Source organism: Nicotiana sylvestris, chromosome 11 (assembly GCF_000393655.2).
Source record: "Nicotiana sylvestris chromosome 11, ASM39365v2, whole genome shotgun sequence".
Lineage (NCBI taxonomy): Eukaryota > Viridiplantae > Streptophyta > Magnoliopsida > Solanales > Solanaceae > Nicotiana > Nicotiana sylvestris.
The window spans coordinates 157,485,333-157,505,884 of record NC_091067.1 but is presented as its reverse complement, the minus strand read 5'-3'; the positions used below and the strand labels follow the sequence as shown (position 1 = coordinate 157,505,884).

Here is a 20,552-nt window from a genome sequence, read left to right as displayed (position 1 = left end):
GATCCTCTCCCACTTCCACTCTGGAATATCCATCCACTGAAGCAAGCCACCCGGTCTCTGATGCTCATATTTCACCTGCTGGCAATTGAGACACCGAGCTACAAATCCCACAATGTCTTTCTTCATTCTCTGCTACCAATAGTGTTACCTCAAATCCTGATACATCTTCGTGGCACCCGGATAAATGGAATAACGCGAGCTATGAGCCTCCTCCAGAATCAACTCCCGAAGCCCATCCACATTAGGCACACAAATCCGGCCCTGCATCCTCAACACCCCATCATCACCAATGGTCACATCTCTGGCATCATCGTGCTGAACTCTGTCCTTAAGGATAAGCAAATGCGGATCATCATACTGGCACTCTCTGATGCGATCATATAAGAAAGACCGAGAAACCATACAAGCCAATACCCGTCTAGGCTCCGAAATATCTAATCTCACGAACCGATTGGCCAAGGCCTGAAAATCAACCGCAAGAGGTCTCTCCCCAACTGGAATATATGCCAAACTCTCCATACTCACTGCCTTTCGTCTCAAAGCATCGGCCACCACATTGGCCTTCCCCGGATGGTACAATATAGTAATATCAAAATCTTAGCAACTCTAACCATCTCCACTGCCTCAAATTAAGATCCTTCTGCTTGAACAAGTGCTGGAGGCTATGATGATCAGTGAACACCTCACAAGACACACCGTACAGGTAATGTCTCCAAATCTTCAATACGTGAACTATGGCAACTAACTCCAAAGCATGAACCGGGTAGTTCTTCTCATGGGGCTTCAACTATCGAGAAGCATAAGCAATAACTCTACCCTCATGCATCAATACACAACCAATACCAACTCTCGAAGCATCACAATACACGGTATATGAACCTGAAGCTGATGAAAAAACTAACACTGGAGCTGTGGTCAAAGCTGTCTTGAGCTTCTGAAAGCTCTCCTCACACTCGTCTGACCATACAAATGAAGCACCCTTCTGAGTCAACTTGGTCAAGGGCGATGCGATAGATGAGAATCCCTGAACAAAACAGCGATAATAACCCGCTAAACTAAGAAAGTTGTGAATCTCTGTGGCTGAGGACGGTCTGGGCCAACTCTGAACCGCCTCTATCTTCTTCGAATCAACCTGAATACCCTCATTGGACACCACGTGCCCCAAGAAAGCCACTGAACTGAGCCAAAACTCACACTTGGATAATTTTGCATAAAGCTTCTCCTCTCTCAATCTCTGCAACACAACTCTCAAATGCTCCGCGTGCTCCTCCTGACTACGCGAATACACCAGAATATCAACAATGAAGACTATGACAAACGAGTCAAGATAAGGCCGAAACACGCTGTTCATCAAATGCATGAATGTTGATGGGGAATTGGTCAGCCCAAAAGACATCACCAAGAACTCATAATGACCATATCGGGTCCTGAAAGTTTTCTTAAGAATATTCGAGTCCCTGATCTTCAACTGGTGATAACCTGAACGAAGATCAATCTTGGAGAACACTCTCGCTCCCTGAAGTTGGTCGAATAAATCATCAATGCGAGGCAAATGATACTTGTTCTTAATTGTTACCTTGTTCAATTGCCTATAATCAATGCACATCCTCATAGTGCCATCCTTCTTCTTCACAAATAGAACCTGTGCACCCCACGGTGACACACTAGGCTGAATGAACCCCTTTTAAAGGAGTTCCTGAAGCTACTCCTTTAATTTTTTTAACTCCGCTGGTGACATACGATACGGCAGAATAGAAATGGGCTGAGTGCCCGGCACTAGGTCAGTACTAAAATCAATATCCCTGTCCGGTGGCATGCCCGACAGATCTGCAAGAAACACCTCGGGAAAATCCCTCACAACTGGAACAGAATCAATACTAGGAGTCTCAGCACCGACATCCCTCACAAAGGCTAGGTACGAAAGACAACCCTTCCCAACCATATGTTGGGCTTTCAAGAATGAGATCACTCTACTGAGAACATAATCAGTCATACCTCGTCACTCAATCCATGGCACACCCGGTATAGCCAATATGACTGTCTTGGCATGACAATCCAGAATAGCACAACATGAAGATAGCCAATCCATGCCCAAAATGACATCGAAATCCACCATACACAATAATAAAAGATCCATATGGGTCTCCAGACCCCCAATAGTCACCACACACGACCGGTACATACGGTCTACAACAACATTATCGCCCATCGGGGTAGATACATGAACATGTGAAGTAAGAAACTCACGGGGCGTACCCAAATAACGAGCAAAGTATGATGACACATAAGAAAAGGTGGAACCAGGATCAAATAATACAGAGGCATCTCTGTGGTAGACTGAAACAATACCTGTAATAACAGCATCTGAAGCAATAGCATCGGGTCTACTTAGAAGTGCATAGAAATGGGCTTGACCGCTACCTGATCGACCTCCCCCTCTGGGGCGACCCCTAGCCGACTGACCTCCACCCCTAGCTGGTTGGGCGGGTGGTGGTGAAGTAACTCGCGTTGAAGCCGATGACCGACCCCTCTGCTGAGAAGAACTCGCAAGACGACGAGGGCACTGCCTCTACATATGACCCATCTCACCATACTCATAACAACTCCCAGGTGCTGGAGAAGGGGATTGAAGGGAACCCCTTACACTGGAGTGACTAGCAGATGCACCTGGCATAGAAGAGCCCTGAACCGATGGAGCACGGGACGAACTCTGAGCTGGAAAGGCACTAAGTGATGACTGTCCCTAATGAGAACTGTGAGAACCGTGACCCGATGACACCCCACGATAACCTGGGTGAGCTGGCTGAGCATGACTGAATGGACGACCTCTGCCATGCTGAAACTGACCTCTCGAAGAAGTACCACTGTAACTACCAGATCCTCGAGGCCTCTTGGCCTCCCTCTCCGCGCGCTCCTGGCGTCAAACAGACTCAATCTCCCGAGCAATGTCTATAATCTCCTCAAAGGTGGCACCAATCACCCTCTCCCTGGTCATGAGAATACGAAGCTGATAAATGAGGCCATCAACAAACCTCCTAATCCTCTCTTTATCTGTCGGAACCAACCAAATAGCATGACGAGCTAACTCGGAGAACCTCATCTCATACTGCGTCACAGTCATCTCTCCCTGACGCAACCACTCAAACTCCCTACGCAGCTCCTCTCTACGGTACTGCAACACATACTTCTCCAGAAAGAGAATGAAGAACTGCTGCCAAGTAAGGGGTGCTGCACAAACGGGCCTACGCCTCTCAAAAGCCTCCCATCAAGTGAAGGCAGCTCCAGAAAACTGATAACTAGTGATAGCGACCCCGCTGGTCTCCAGAATACCCGCTGTACGAAGCATCCTCTGACACTTATCCAATAAGTCCTGGGCATCCTCGCCCTCTGCACCACTGAAGGTCGGAGGCTGAAGCCTACCAAACCTCTCTATTCTACGCTGCTCATCCTCTGGCATGGCAGGAACTACATAGTCCTGAGCAGCTGCAACCAGCTGGGCTGGATGTGCCCCCGGCGTCTGAAGTCCCTGCACGACTTGCTCAGGTGTGTGAGCGGCGGGAGTCTGATTGCCTCCCCCGGCCTGAGAAGTAGCTGCGGCTGTAGTGGCTGAAACCGCCTGAGCTAGGCTAGTGCAACTGATAAGATCTGAGTCAAGGCCTCCTGAAGACCCGGAAACACAATGGGCACAGCTGGTGCCTGAGCTGGTGCTGCTGGAGCGCCCGGGTCGTCACAGTGATGACATGCAAACTAGTTATTTTGTTAGCTGATGTTGGAAAATCGTTGAATTATGTTAGAGAGTTTTGCCTCTCCCAGAAATTCTCTTGAAACATGCACAAAACATCGGAAAAGAGGCCATTTCAGACCATAAAATAGTTCATAAGCTTTAAATCATGAACTTAGATCTGACATTTCAACAGTTTTAAATGCCGATAAATTTAAGTCCAACCAAACCCTTGTAGGTTATTTGTATTTTGTGATTGTTTAAAATCTGCAACGCAAGTATCTTCCTGTGTTAGTCCCTATATTAACATGCGATCATCAGGATGCATACCGTGAATACTTTACTGTCGTCACTGTCAATGATCAGAAAAAGCGGTCTTCTAGTGAATGGCAACAAGTCACATGGATAAATCCCATTCACACCTAAAAAGGAAAATAAAGTTTCAGAATTAGTTTTGTACAGCCAAAAGATGACATATTAATTTCAATTCAGAAAAAGAAATGGTTAAGATAACTTTTTGTGTTATTCGTAGAAGAGATATCGATCGGCATATGTAATGTGAGGGTAAAAACAAAATACCAGCCAGGTGACAGAAATGGAGTGTAACAGATTTGCTTCAACTAGTTAGATGAGAAGAATTGGTGCTGCCATCAACTTTTGAGTCCACATGTCGTGAAAAAATATCAATTAAGAAATCCAATTTTTTAATATGGCACGCCCGACCCCACAAACTCCACTATCGACTTTGCCAATTTTTTGAGCTTTCTCTTTTAAAGGCATGGCTACTAACATTAATTCATCGTGAAATCAAGTTGATATTTTACTTGCAATACTTATTGATGAAAAAACCCTCTAATAGAAGGTATAGGTGAAGTCAATCCCCTAACGTTACAGCTCATAGTGTTACACTATCCAAATCTTTGCAACACTTATTTTTGCCTTCAATTATCTTTACATGAAATCCTCATTTTTATAGTCCTTAGTTTCTTTTTAATTGGTTTTTAGTCAAAATACCATTATTCAATATCTCCAACAACATATAATATAATCACTTTATTTGGTAATTCTTACTGAACAATACTCTACTCACTAGTTTATAACTTGAAACGATTAGCTCTTAGTGTTAGTCAAATCACTTTCCTCTGAAAATATGAAAATGCTTTTAGAGTCATATATACACAATGTGACAAGACCTATATGCTATTCTACCAGCTGATACATCAATGAGAGAATGAATACAGAATTGTTTTTCGCCTCAAAGCTGTTTGTGGTTGGATAATTGTATTTACATAATGGAGAAAGTGTTCAATACCTCCAGTTCCACGAGAACCAATGTATACGCAAGCAGGGGCGTATTTAGGTGGGCTTTCATTGGGCACGTGAACCCATGCTCCCCTCTCTAAATCAGGTACAGTAATGTTATATTTTTTCGAAAAATACTTAAATATATGTGTGTGCGCACCCATATTCAAAGTATTATATAATGTGATAGTTACTGAGTCTATCTCTCTAAGTGAGGTTGTAAGGTCAAATCTTATATCAATCTCGTTGTTTTTTTCTTTTTTTTTTCCCTAGAACTAGACGCCCACGGGAGATAATATGTCTGGTATTATTTTTTGCATATTAATGAAGTATTTTTTTCTTTTATTTCTTTTTTTGTTGATTTATTCTTTCAAAATTTTCACACATTAAAATTCTTATTCTTCTTTTGTCACCGTAAAATCTTATATGATTAAACAAAATATGTATATTAAAACTAGTAAAATTGTATGATGTAGTATATAATCAATGGGTTTGACTGATCCCGATATTTTCAACGGGATAAGAGATATAGATGCAAGAAAAATATATTTTTTTTTAAATTTTAATTTTGAACTTATAATTCGAATGTGCAAAGGGTGCGCAATAGTAAGACCTAAAGGTTGAACATGTAGAATTTATACCATGGACCCATCCCTTCTTAATAGTGCACCCATCCTGTCAAAATTCTGGATCCGCCTCTGTACGCAACTACACTGCTCACTTAAGCAATCCTCCCTGGTAGAAGTGGTATTTGCATTTTCATTATCAGAGTTCAGCGAAGATGTAGAGGTGGCTTCTACGTCAACAGCACGAGACATAAAGCTCCTTCCTGCACCATGGGATGGAGAAGAAAAAAAGTTCTGAGACCTTTCTGTCACGAAATTTAAATTGTTAACAGGATCAGTTTAAGTTGAAAAATTTAGTTTTAAAAGAATAACTCAGTCAACATATAAGAGCTTTACACCTTCTACTACCTGCAGCAGATAAATATAGTAAAAGAACTCCATCATGAGATAGCTCCTCGCAGATTGTCGCCAAAACCTGCCAACAAATGGCAAAGTTAATTTAAGGAAGAATAGGTAAAGAGAATGACGAGGAAGATACAGATAATCCAGGAGCTAAAAATATCCATATCCAAGGGAGGCCAGCTTTATAGAAGACGCTAAAAGGATATTCAATAACTTCGACCTAGTGCAAATAATTTTAGTTGCAATAAAGCTCTGTGTGATTTTAATAGAGCATATTGTCACGTCCTTAGCCGTTAACTAAGTACACGTGTGACACTTGATAACTTGCTCACGATCTTGCACAACGTTCTTGCTATACCAAGTCAGCCTTTCTATACTTAAAATTGCTAAGATAATGGTAGAAAGAACACAAGAGACTGGTCGCTAATTTAGTCAAACTGTTGACTGGACTGGTCAGACTTGCTTGGTCAAAGGTATACTGATATTAGCGACCAATGTTGGTCGCTAAAGTGGGACTCACCTACAAAATTTTAATAATTATATTATTATTTTAAAAAAATTATAAAATATAAATATATATAATTTAAAATAGCGACCAACGTTGGTCGCCAATCAAAAGGGTCAGAAGATAGCGACCAACTTTGGTAGCCAAAATGGGACCCAGTTATAAAATTTTAATAAATATATTTTTATTTAAAATTTTTTATAAAATATAAACAAATATAATTCAAACTTAGCGACCAAAGTTGGTCGCTTAACGGAATGGAGACCAACTTTGGTCGCTAATATGGGGCCCAGTTCTAATGTTTAACAATTATATTATTAATTTAAATATTATATAAAATATAAATAAATCTTATTTAAATTTGGCGACCAACTTTGGTAGCTAAATTAAATTCATGTATAATTAGCGACCAAAGTTGGTCTCTATTCAGGTCAACAATGGTCAAAATTAAAAATCACTTTTATATTTACTATCTAAATAATATAAATGTTAGCCGTTAATACTTTTGTAATACAAGGGATGAATAGTACTACGAAGCGTGCGTGTGTGTCTATATATATATATATATATATACTTACAGTATACTATGCACTAAGTATGAGTGCATTAGCTAATATTATATCGAATATAGCTTATATATATATAATATATATACTTACACTATACTATGCACTAAGTATGAGTGCATTAGCTAATATTATATCGAATATAGCTTATATATATATATATATATATATATATATATATATATATATATATATATATATACATTATACTATGCACTAAGTATGAGTGCATTAGCTAATATTATATCGAATATTAGCTAATGCACCGATACTTAGTGCATAGTATAGTATAAGTATATGCGTATATATATATATATATAGACACACACGCACGATTCGTAGTACTATTCATCCCTTGTATTACAAAAGTATAGTGTAAGTATGTATGTATATATATATATATATATATAAGCTATATTCGATATGTATATAGTAGAATTTAGGATTTAATTCAATTTAAGCTATATATATATATAATATATATACTTATACTATACTATGCACTAAGTATCACTGCATTAGCTAATGCACTGATACTTAGTGCATAGTATAGTGTAAGTATATATATATATATATATATATATATATATATATATATATATATATATATAAAAGCTATATTCGATATAATATTAGCTAATGCACTGATACTTAGTGCATAGTATAGTGTAAGTATATATATTATATATATAAAAGTAATATTCGATATAATATTAGCTAATACACTGATACTTAGTGCATAGTATAGTGTAAGTATATATATTATATATATAAGCTATATTTGATATAATATTAGCTAATGCACTCATACTTAGTGCATAGTATAGTGTAAGTATATATATTATATTATATATATAAGCTATATTCGATATAATATTAGCTAATGCACTTATACTTAGTGCATAGTATAGTGTACTTACACTATACTAAGTATAAGTGCATTAACTAATATTATATCGAATATAGCTTATCCCTTGTATTACAAAAGTATAGTGTAAGTATATATATATTATATATATAAGCTATATTCGATATAATATTAGCTAATACACTAATACTTAGTGCAGAGTATAGTATAAGTATATATATATATATATATATATAAAAAAGCTATATTCTATATAGAAAAAAAATTAAATTATATATATATATATATAATATCAAAATAGAAAAAAAAAGTAAATTCATTTTTTTGTAAAATAGCGACCAACCTTGGTCGCTATTTTGGTCAAACAGTCAATACTTATATAGCTACCAAATTAGCGACCAAAGTTGGTCGCTATTTTTAAATCCAGGAGTAAAAATCGGGTTTCCCCTCCCAATCTCTTATTTTCTCCCCAAAATTTTCCCAAACTCTCTCTCAACATATTCTCCCCTCTTCTCTATTTCCCTTACACAAATCAATCCCCCCACCCCTTGCCACCACTGTGACCGCGCGCCACCACACCGGAGCCGCTGCTAAACCTGTCGCCGGAGCCGTTGTCCGCCCCACCACTGTCGCCAGAGCTGCTGTCCCCCGCCCCTTGCCACCACTGCTTTTTAATCCTCCTTTTAATCTACCAAGGTTAGTAATCTACCTTATTAGCTTTTTAATTTTTAATTTTTGCTATATAATTTTATGTAATTTTTTAGAGTTTTTGTCTATTTAGTATTAGGGTTTTTGGTTTGAAGTACATTAGATTTATGAATTTAAGGTAGAAATTATAATCTGTTAGTTCTTGTATTAATTTATATTGAGTTCAATTGTGAAAAGAAATAATTCATTGTCTTAGAAGAGGAGCAATACCTAAATAAGAGTACCTAAATTCATGCTTTAAACTATGCATTATACTTTTATAAAATAAGAAAAAAAGAATTAAAGGGAGGAGTTTATTAATGTATTAATTATGAACTTAAGGTCATATTGGACTTTTAGGATATGAATTGGACTTTTAGTTAACTAAAAAAGATTAGGATATGAATTGGACTTTTATAATTTGTTCTTGCTTTATTTATATAGATGGAACATTACAATAGGAATTATCCTAATCGGCGGGGATTGCAAGAGGATTTTGTAGAAGGGGTTGATGACTTTATTAGACATGCAATGTCACTTCCGCCATACATAAATGAAGGAGTAATTAGGTGCCCTTGTGTTAGGTGCGACTGTATGAGGTTTGGAAAATCGGAGGAAGTTAAGGTTCATCTTTATAGTAAGGGGTTTATAGCGAATTACTTTGTGTGGACTAATCATAGAGAGATCGATGGTAGCCATGGGATATTTCATAACATGGTTATTGGTGAAAGTAGTAAGTCGGTGGAGAATACAAATCGTGATTCCAGAATTCATGATATGGTTGCAGATGCTTTTGGAATGCACTTAGGGGGTGAGCCCAATGAAAATGTTGAACAAACTCCTAATGATGAAGCAAAATATTTTTATGAACAGTTAGAGGAAGCTAGTCATCCACTACGTAAAGGAAGTCCGCACTCTGAGTTGTCTGTTGCAGTTAGATTACTAAGTATCAAATCTGATTGGAATATTTCTCAAGGAGCCATGGACTCTGTCATTGACCTTATGCGTGAACTAGTTGACTCCGATATCGAATTTCCTGGTGATTCCTATAAGGCAAAGAGATTAGTTTCTAAGTTAGGACTTTCATCAATAAGAATTGATTGTTGTGAAGATGGTTGCATGTTATATTATAAAGATGATGCAAATTTAAGCAGTTGTAAATTTTGCGAAAAGCCTCGTTTCAAGAGGCTTTCCAACGGCAAGATGGTCGCTATCAAGGCGATGCATTATTTACCTCTTATACCTAGGCTAAAGAGGTTATATGCGTCGATGAGTTCTGCTCCTCATATGAGATGGCACTTTGAAAATAGAAGACCACCTGGTGTTATGTGTCATCCTTCAGATGGAGAAGCTTGGAAATACTTTGATAGGACATATCCAGATTTTGCTAGTGAGCCAAGGAACATTCGGTTAGGTTTGTGTGCGGATGGCTTCACGCCTTTTTCTGTATCTGCGACACCGTATTCATGTTGGCCTGTCTTTCTTACACCTTATAATCTACCACCCGAGTTGTGCATGACTAGTCCATATATATTCTTAAATTGTATTATCCCCGGTCCACGTAATCCGAAAAGTTTGATAGATGTATATTTTCAACCTTTGATTGAAGAGCTAAAACAATTGTGGTACGATGGTGTTGAAACATATAACATATCAACCAAGCATAATTTCAATTTGCGTGCTAATTTAATATGGACAATTAACGATTTTCCTGCATATGGAATGTTGTCTGGGTGGATGACTGCTGGGAAGCTAGCTTGTCCTTACTGCATGGAAAATAGTAAAGCGTTTACTTTGAAACATGGCCGAAAGCAATCATGGTTTGATTGTCATCGTCAATTCTTGCCTGAGGGTCATGAGTTTAGAAGGATGAAAAATGCATTCAAAAAGAATAAAATGGAATATGATTATCCACCTCCGATACTTTCAGGTGAGGAAATTTGGGAGAGGGTCCAGAACTTCAGTAAAATTACTGAAGCTCCACCTTATAGATTCCCCGGATACGGTGTTACTCATAATTGGACCAAACAGAGTATATTTTGGGAGTTGCCTTATTGGAAGGATAATCTTCTCCGTCACAACCTTGATGTCATGCATATTGAGAAGAATTATTTTGACAATTTGTTCAACACAGTGATGGATGTTAAAAGTAAGACAAAGGATAACCCGAAGGCTAGAATGGACTTACAAGAATATTGTAGGCGGCCTGAATTACACTTGCAGACAACAAACAATGGTAAGATATTCAATCCCAAAGCAAGTTACACATTCACTTTGGAGGAAAGACGGCAGATTTGTGATTGGGTAACGAAATTGAAGATGCATGAGGGTTATGCGTCGAATTTTGGGGAAAAAGTTGATATGAAGGTAGGGAAGTTGAGCCATTTGAAAAGTCATGACTGTCATGTTTTCATGGAGACCTTAGTGCCTATTGCATTTTGTGGTTTGCCTGAAAGAATCTGGAAACCCATCACAGAGATTAGTTTGTTTTTCAAAGACTTGTGTTCTTCCACATTAAGGGAAGAAAACCTACACTGGATGGATCAGAACATTCGTGTAACTTCTTCTAAGATGGAAAATATATTTCCATGTGAGTTTTTTGATGTGATGGAACACCTTCCAATCCACCTTGTATACGAGGCACGACTTGGAGGGCCTGTTCAATGCAGATGGATGTATCCCTTTGAGAGGTAATATTATATATTTGATGTAATTTTCTGTTTTATTTGAATGTTCTTGGCTAACCTGAAATTATGTAGGACAATTGGCAAATGCAAACAATTTATTAAGCAGAGGAATAGGATTGAAGGATCTATAGACGAAGCTTATCTTGCAAAGGAAACTGCTCATTTTTGTTCTTATTATTTTGAGAGTAATGTGCCATGTGCTAGGAATAGGCCCAACATGCACACGGTCGACCTTAGGAATGATCTATTATATCCGCCTATGTCCATATTCAATCAACCAGACAGATGTTCTAAGGATGTTAGAAAGAGAAGTTTGAGTGATATAGAGTTCAAGTCAGCTACACTTCACGTGTTGCTAAATTGTCCAGAAGTTGTACCATTTCTCAAGTAAGTATTGATTTAGTGGTTATCAAAATATAAAAATTACTATGATTACATCTCAATGCAACTACTAAAAATATTTGATGTGTCACAGTCACTTCGTGGGTCAATTTGGCCATGATGCTGTATATATGAGATTTGATACGTGGTTCAAACAATTTGTAAGTTTCTCCTTAAAATATTCTAACACTATGTAGGTAAACAATATTTGAAAGTTATGCTAACTTATAAATATTTTTAACAATATGTAGGTAAATGATCCAAATAATGGTGTAAATCAATTTTTGAAAGATATATTTTGGGGACCTGGGGTTGAGGTCACAACAATGTCTAAGTACGTTGTGAATGGTTATAAGTTTCATAGAGAGGATTGCTCTAAAAATAAACATAGCAACAACAGTTGGGTGTGGGTTCAAGGTGGCGATGGCAACCAAGATGGAGATATTGATTATTATGGTGTGCTCAAAGAAATAATAGAACTAGAATATACAGGTTGGCCATATAAGAAATTGATACTCTTTAGATGCAAGTGGTTTGACCCACATCCAACAAGAGGTACAAGAGTACACAATCAATACAACATAATTGAGGTTAATCATACGAGGGAGTATGATCGCTATGATCCTTTCATACTTGCACATAATGTTAGGCAAGTATATTATGCTCCTTATCCATTGCGCCGGAATAAGTCCGATTGGTGGGTTGTAATAAAAACTAAGCCTGTGGGTAGGGTGGAAGTCGAGAATGTGTTAGATGTTGCATATCAAAACGATATCTCCAGTGTTGACCAAATAGTGGACGAAGTTTTAGAAAATGATTTGGAACATCCTGAATACATATTGGAAGAAGTTGATATAAATGAAGTAAGAATTATAGAAAACAAGGAAGACGAATCAACTGATGAAGCTCAAACTAGTGAGGAAGAAGAATTCTCAGACGAGGAAATATACGTCGATGAGCTTTAAAAAGTTGGTTTCTTTAATAACTCTCGTTTATAGCTAGTTTCTTTATATGTTTCAATCTAAATATATATTATATTATGCAGTGAACAGGCAAGGGTCGATAAAAGGCTAAGAAACCAAAGAGGAGGGTAGAAGATAATCCTCCATCTTTTCCAGCCTCTTCAGAGATGCCTATGCCTATGCCTATGACTTTGCCTCCACCCCAGGGCTATCCTGAGCTGCCACAGCATCACCAGCCTTACACCTTCGTGCAGACACCAGGTCTTTAGTAACAGGGCCATAGGACTGTACGTCCGACATACAGTCCAGCTGCCGCATGACCACGTGGATCGCAGCCATCTGCATCGCATGGATCGCATCGATCCATGTCACATCCACATGGATCACAGGCATCAGTGTCATAGCCACTCGGGTCACAACTATCAGTGTCACGTCCACTTGCGGGCCATACAGCTATGCCGCAGTCACAGGGCTCGCAGCCATCTTCATCTGAAACTCCACCTATTTCAGGCCTTCGCCTGCGAGATACTAGCTCTGACCCCCTATACCTTCCACACATGCCTCTGATATACATGCTTCAGACGGTGATGCTGATGATGACGAGGAGGTGCATTATGATCAGTATGGCAGGATCATCATAGTCCCTGAGGGTGATGGGTAAGAGTTATTTGTTATTTTTACGTTTATTGTTTTGTACAGTTTTACTAAGATATTAATGTATTTTTTTTATTAAATTGCAGGTTCATCCCTAGTAATATTACTACAAGGATTATCACCAAAGCCACCAGAAAGCTTTATGATGGCCCTTATGCGTCTTGGAGTGATTTCCCATTCACGCTGAAGGAGCAAATTTTCAATGCCTTTAAGGTATAAATGTTCTTTTAAGCAGTACAATTATTTATATTTATGATATTTCCATCTATATATATACTTACACTATACTATGCACTAAGTATTAGTGCACTATGCACTAAGTATTAGTGCATTAGTTAATATTATATCGAATATAACCTTTATATATATTCGATAAAAGCTTATATATATACATATATTAGCTAATGCACTATTATACTATATACTATATTATAAGCAGTTAATGCACTTAACTTTTGAATAATTATTAGCTAACAAAAGCTAAGTATATATCGAATATAGAATTTATGTTAATAAAAAAAATAGAATTTATGATATTTCCATATAATACTTAACTTTTGAAATACAGAGCAAGTGTGTATGGGAACACCACTATAGCGCGGATGTGGCTGCAAATTTTCATCTCAAAGCTCGCAAGCAGTTGTCGCATTGTTTCTCCAAAGCTAGAAAGTTGAACCAGAAGCCTGGCTGGTTGCTTCAGAATTTATGGGAGGATTTGCAAAGGCAATGACTTACCGTAGAGTTCTTAGAGAAGAGCGAAAAAGGAAAGAAAGCTCGTGCATCTGAGAAGGGAGGATCCTTGCACACTGGAGGTGCGATCAGCCTAGGGACAATAAAGAGAAGAATGGTTCGTAATTGCTTAATTTATTTTAATTTTCAAAGTATATCTATTCTGTTTATTAACTAAAATTTATGAGTTTTCAGGAGAAGAAGTTGGGGCGTCCGATGAACCAAGATGAGCTATTCAAGGAGACTCATATTGTAAAGAAGAAGAAAGAGACGGATCAAGAAAGGTGAGTTGAGGGCCGAGCCTCGACTGTACATGTAAGTTTTCACTTTTCATTAAGTATTTTGATTTACTTTTATATGAATTTTGAAATACTAATTCAATGTAATTTTTCTTATAGGGTCGCTTCACAGCTGAAGTGGAGGAATTCATACGCAGTCAGCCACCTAGTGAGTCGGGCGACCCAATCCAACTTGCCGACGAGGATGTTGAAAGAATCTGGATGCAGGCTGCTGGGGGTCCAAAATAGGGGAAGGTATACGGGCTTCCTACTAAGAAATTCCATCGCTATAAGTGTGGAATGCAAGGAATAGGGACTTCCTCGCAAGCCGAGCAACTTGATGGGGAGAGCCTCCCCTCTATGCGGGAGACTGTGACAAAGCTCACATCCGAGCTAGAAGCCGCCAAGGAGAGAGAAAAGATTAGAGATGCTCAGTACATTGGCATGCAAGAGCAGATCAAATCTCTCCTAGCTTCAAGCAGTTTTCCGATTCCCCGGTCTCGTGACTCATCGCCAGAGGCTCGCCTTCCCCGTGCCCATTCCTCACGTCCTCCCCGTGATCGCTCTTTTCATCCTAGACAAGTACACCCTTATGGATACCGTCTTAGTGATGACAGTTCATCAGACGGTGATGATAATGATGTACAAAACAATCCTTGACTTTTATACACTTTCAACTAGACAAATACAATCGGTTTTCGAATGGACTTGTAATAGCAATTAACTTAGTTTGTTTAGCTTAATGTATTACTTCTATTGAACTTTATAGTTTGTTAGTTTTAATGTTGTTGTTGGCATAAAATGCCTATTTAGGATTTTTGGTAAGCTGACAGGTGGTGTAGCTGCCAATACAGGCATTTTCTGCCAAAAATATACCAAAAAAAGCGACCAACTTTGGTCGCTATTCCATTTAAAAAAAAAAAATTTCTGGAAATATAGCGACCAAAGTTGGTCGCTTATAATTAAAAAAAAATTATTTCTTGAAGTTAGCGACCAACTCTGGTCGCTTATTTTTAAAAAAAATTAAAAAGATTAATAAAAAGGCGACCAATCTTGGTCTCTATTTTCCAGATTTTAAAATATAATATTTGGATTAGAGACCAATGTTGGTCGCTATTTTATGATTAATAATAAATAAATAAATAACGTATTATACATTTAGAGACCAACTTTGGTCGCCAAAATTATATTATTAAAATAATAAAGCGACCAAAGTTGGTCGCAATAGTCTTTACCCGGAATATTTGGTCCTTTTACTTTAGAGACCAAAGTTGGTCGCTAATTAGCGACCAACTATGGTCCCTAAAATAAAGGGACCAGCAATATGGCGACCAGGCATGTTTGGTCGTTTTTTGGTCGCTTTTAGGCCTATAAGCGACTAACTTTGGTCGCTTTTTGTGGTCATTTTTTACCGGATTTCTAGTAGTGTAGGGTCTTCCTAGGGAAACCTCTATATTTCTCTAGAACCTTCCTACAAGTGCATAAATATCTAAAGCTTTTCCCTAGGAGATTCTCCATAGTTCTAGAATATTCCACCAAGATCTTGTCCCTAACTTATGTAATATTTCAATATGGAAAAAATATATGCCAAGTGACACCTACGTGGCATGATGATGTCGCGGGTCATGACAATATGCTACCACGAAAGTAAAACTAATTTCCTAAAAAGTAAGCAGTTACCTTTCCCATCTCACATTTGTGCCAAAACAAGTTTCAGGCTTTCACATTACAACAACAATAACTATGTCTCAAGTTCAAGCTTTCACATCCACCAAGTTAATTCAGATTGTACTGATATGATATTGAAGATGTGATAGACAATAAAATTTTAGTTTCAATGAAGCTCAGTGAAGTCATAAGAGTATATTGATCAATGTCAGGTGAGAGCACAGAATCTACAATTTGCTTTTTCGATAAACATAAATCCTGAACAAATACTAGGTAAATGCAACTACTCACTGCTAAAAAAATTGTAACAGACGGGCGATAGAGGATGGTCTTGCGAGGGTTAGAAGGCAGAGTAGGATCAGATATATCTTGTGAATAATTAACTCGACTAGGTCCGGGTGCTCCATTCTGGCCAATACCAGTTCCAGCCCCACTTGGAGGAATCCCACCCGTCTGATAAAATGACCTACTAGGTTCCCACTCCATACATTGTAGCATTCGAAAAGTGTCAAGAGTCAGCTCTGACTATTTAACCTGATCACTGCATTGAAAGAGAAGATGAGCAAATATTAATACAGTTGATCAAGATGAAAATAGGACAATCAAGTTCATTAGTAAGCTGCACAATAAACCCAGTCACTTCCAATTGGAATAGAAGATAGACATGCCAAGGGAAGAAAGACTCACCTCTTTGGGATGGTAGCTGCACAGTAGAGTATCTCGTAATATTAGCTTTCTCTTTGCTTCAACAACGTGTGGTAGGCAATCTGGATGAAGATCCAATACGACACTATATCTCAATGGCCTGGTATTCATAAATGTTGAGTCAGCTTTTAGAAACTTAACTATTTCCTGAACCACCAGCTTCCATTCTTTAAAATCAGTTTCCTGGAAATAAGACCACGTAAAGGTCATTCATATTTGTATAGTGCAACACCCCGTAAATTTGAATCAGTTGTGGATACATTAAATGAGTATTAATGTGATGATTATCAATTGATTATGATAATAAGTGTACGAGGTATATCATAAGTGATTTAGGATCCAAGGAGAGACCTAAGTCTAAGCCAAGTTGGAAAACTACATGAAAGACTAAAATTCCAAATGAGTACGCACAAGACCACACTTTGGACGAGCATACCTACATATATATATGGCTTTAGGTGATGCACAACCTATCAAATGAAAGGCCTTTGAGTCTAGTTTCTAACTCTTCAAACCATTTATCATTTGGACTTTCCTATAAGAAGTTATGACAAAATTATCAAAGGCTGGCGGAGGAGTGTGCGGATGCGAAGCATCCGAGGCCGCATCCGAAAAGAGGGGCTGGCAGTGAAGTGCTGCCATAGCATCCGCGTAGCATCCGATCTCCTGAGCGGAGGACTGCCGGGATGCGAAGCATCCACGTCCGCATTCAAAATCTGGGCTTATAAACACAATTTCGGGATTTATTTTCCCCATTTCTTTTGGACGACTTTTAGGGTTTTCCTCTACTCTCTCAAGACCTCCAACCCCTCCCATCTTCAAGGTAAGCAATTCCCATTATCTTGGTGTGAAATTTCACAATTTCTATACTAGTATTGATGAAATCTTCACATAAAATACTTAGATCTTCAAGAGATTTCTTCAAGAACTCAAAGGAGGGTTTTGCAAGATTTCTTCCAAAAAGGTAATCCTACACCCTTAGACTTACATGTATGAATTTATTAAGGGAATATGAGTATGAATTACACTCTTAGACTTACATGTATGAATTTATTAAGGGAATATGAGTATGAATAATTATTGAAACTCTTGGTATAGTGATTGGAAGCCATAAGTTTCCTATTTAATTACATAACTATTGTAGAGATTGAAAGATGATTAATTGATAGAATTTTGTTGGTTGGGTGTGGATAGATGGTCATATATGTGATGTTGGAAGTTATAAATTGGTTCATCATGATGGTGGGATAATTTGTTGATGAATGATGGTAGTTGGATGAACTAATTATATGGTGATGGGATGTAGAGATTTATACCTACAAGGTATTTGATAATATGCCTAAATGACTTAAGTTATGGAATTTGTTACTAATATTGGTTCCGTTGGATATTGCTATTGTAGATTGAAGGTTCTTAGTATTGTGGATTATTGTAGTAGCACTAAGGAGCGAAATTGAGGTATGAGAGGCTAACTCTCTATGTTTGGGAATTTTAATGATTCTCCCTACACTACGTTTCTTTTACGACGTTACCAATTGTCACACCTCCTTTTTCCGCACCCGCAAGGGTGCAAGGGAGTTTTTTCCAATTAAAGGACAATCGAAACAGGATTATTTCAGAGTCGCCACTTGGGAGATTTAGGGTGTCCCAAGTCACCAATTTTAATCCCGAATCGAGGAAAAGAATGACTCCATATTACAGTCTGCGTACCAGAAATCCGGATAAGGAATTCTGTTAACCCGGGAGAAGGTGTTAGGCATTCCCGAGTTCCGTGGTTCTAGCACGGTCGCTCAACTGTTATATTCGGCTTGATTATCTGATTTTATACAAATATGAACTTATGTGCAAAATTTTATCTTTTTACCGCTTTCTTACTTATTGTTATTATTTTACGAGAATTGCAACGTCGTGGAAACATATCTCGAACCACGTTACATCAATGCACCCGTAGTTGTTTGGCATATCTCGACTCGGTTGAGATTTGGATTTGGGTCACATAAATGTGCACCCGAGTTAAGGAAAATAAATTATTAAAGGCGCGCCTAAAGCAACTAGCGTCTTGTTATTTTGGGGAAGGCCGTAAAATTCGCTAAACGGCCTGTCCTCGAATTCTAAGTATTTTAATATATACATTTAGAGGGCCCCGCAGCTTGTGCATTTTTTGTTTGTCGAGGCTCGTCTCATTCATTATTAAAAAGAATTTGCAATGTCATGGAAATACATCTCAGACCACGTCACAATCAATGTACCCGTGATTAGAGACACATCTCGAATCCGTCGAGATTTGGATTTGAGTCACATAAAATGTGCACCCGAATTTAAGAAGGTAAAATTATTAAATACGCGCTTAAAGAGGCTATCGCGTTATTATTCCGGGAGGGTCGTGAGATTCGCTAAACGACCCACCTTGGGGACCGAATGCTTCAATATATACATTTAACGAGGGCCCCACAATTTGTGCGTTTTTCTTTATTTTTGTCGAGGCTCATCTCGTCCTTATTTTAAAAGGATATCCTATAACAACTACGTTTCTTGTCGCGTTTGTCTCTACTAATAGAAAACAGAAATAGTCCTAGTTAATTACATGCTTATAGGCTTATTTATAGCAGGATTCAAAATGCTTTTACAGAATAAGTAAACGTGATTACGCACACGGACAGCTGATTGAACATTACGGGCCCAAATCCAGCTCATGCGGGATGAGCCAGACCTGGGCCACTGTTTGTTCGATGCGGGCCTGCTTGGTCTGTTTTGACCTGGGCTCGACCTTCATGAGGTTGAGATTGCAAGCTTTGTGTTCTTTGTCTTAACGTGTGGTTTACCAGTTATATGAGACAATTTATCAGAAGAGAAAGAGCTTAGCTAATAATGTACAGTTTTCATGCTTGGCATACATTACAGAATATACCACACAATTAAACCAAATCTAAGATTCAACCTACTGCATTGGGAATACTTTTATCTACCAGCCTGCATATACAAACTAACGTTTAATTACCCTACAATTGATATCTACTAGGCATGCAAACTATCTTCAGTATCCAAACAACACTGCAAACTATCATGCATTGCATGAGGTTTAACATAACAGTCTATATAAAAATAAATCTTCAGATCTTCTCTTTTGTATTCATGCTCAACCTTCAAGTTACATTGACAATGTTCTAATCGTGTACCTGGTATAGCCAAGCAAAAGAAGAAAGGAATGATCAGCTGAGTAGTATGCAACAAACACAGCAACAGCAGATACACAGCAACAACACAGCAACAACAACCAGCCAACAATGATGGAGCTCACGAGCAGTCGAGCCACAAACAAACAATCCCAGAAACAGAGTAATGAACCAACAGAAACAACAGAGTATTCAGTGTAACCACACCAACAATTCAACAATCACAAACAGCTCAACAGGCAACCAACATCAATCGGCCAAAAAAGCTAGACCAACATGAACTCTTATGTAATTTTCAGACAGTGTTTGGTTACGATATTCTGAGACTTTATGTTTCTTGTTTTTTTTTCCTGAAGACTAAAAATGTCCAGCCTTTAAGAAAATCCTTTCCACCGGCTCCAAAAATCTCTCCAAAAAATCCCCTTTTTCTCAATGGAAGGTCTGCCTCTTTTATAGCCTGAATTCAGCACTTTACAATCTGTGTGACAACTCAAAATTCCCCCTCCCTGCTGTTTTTTTCCACTCAGCTATTTTAAATAAACAGACTCCCATGACATCCCTGACAGCCCCCTTTTAACATTTATTAAACTAAAACAGGCCATGGGCAGCAAGAATATAATCTGACAGCATGTGCTGTCAGACTATTTTAATCCAAAAGGGCTTTATGCACATGTTGTGCACAAGTGCACATGCCCTCC

General features: G+C 38.1%; 1 pseudogene; it reads right to left on the bottom strand.

Moving 5' to 3' along the window:
- The window catches only part of LOC104230684 (uncharacterized), an 84,884-nt pseudogene that overhangs the window by 49,404 nt on the left and 14,928 nt on the right, over window positions 1–20,552 (bottom strand).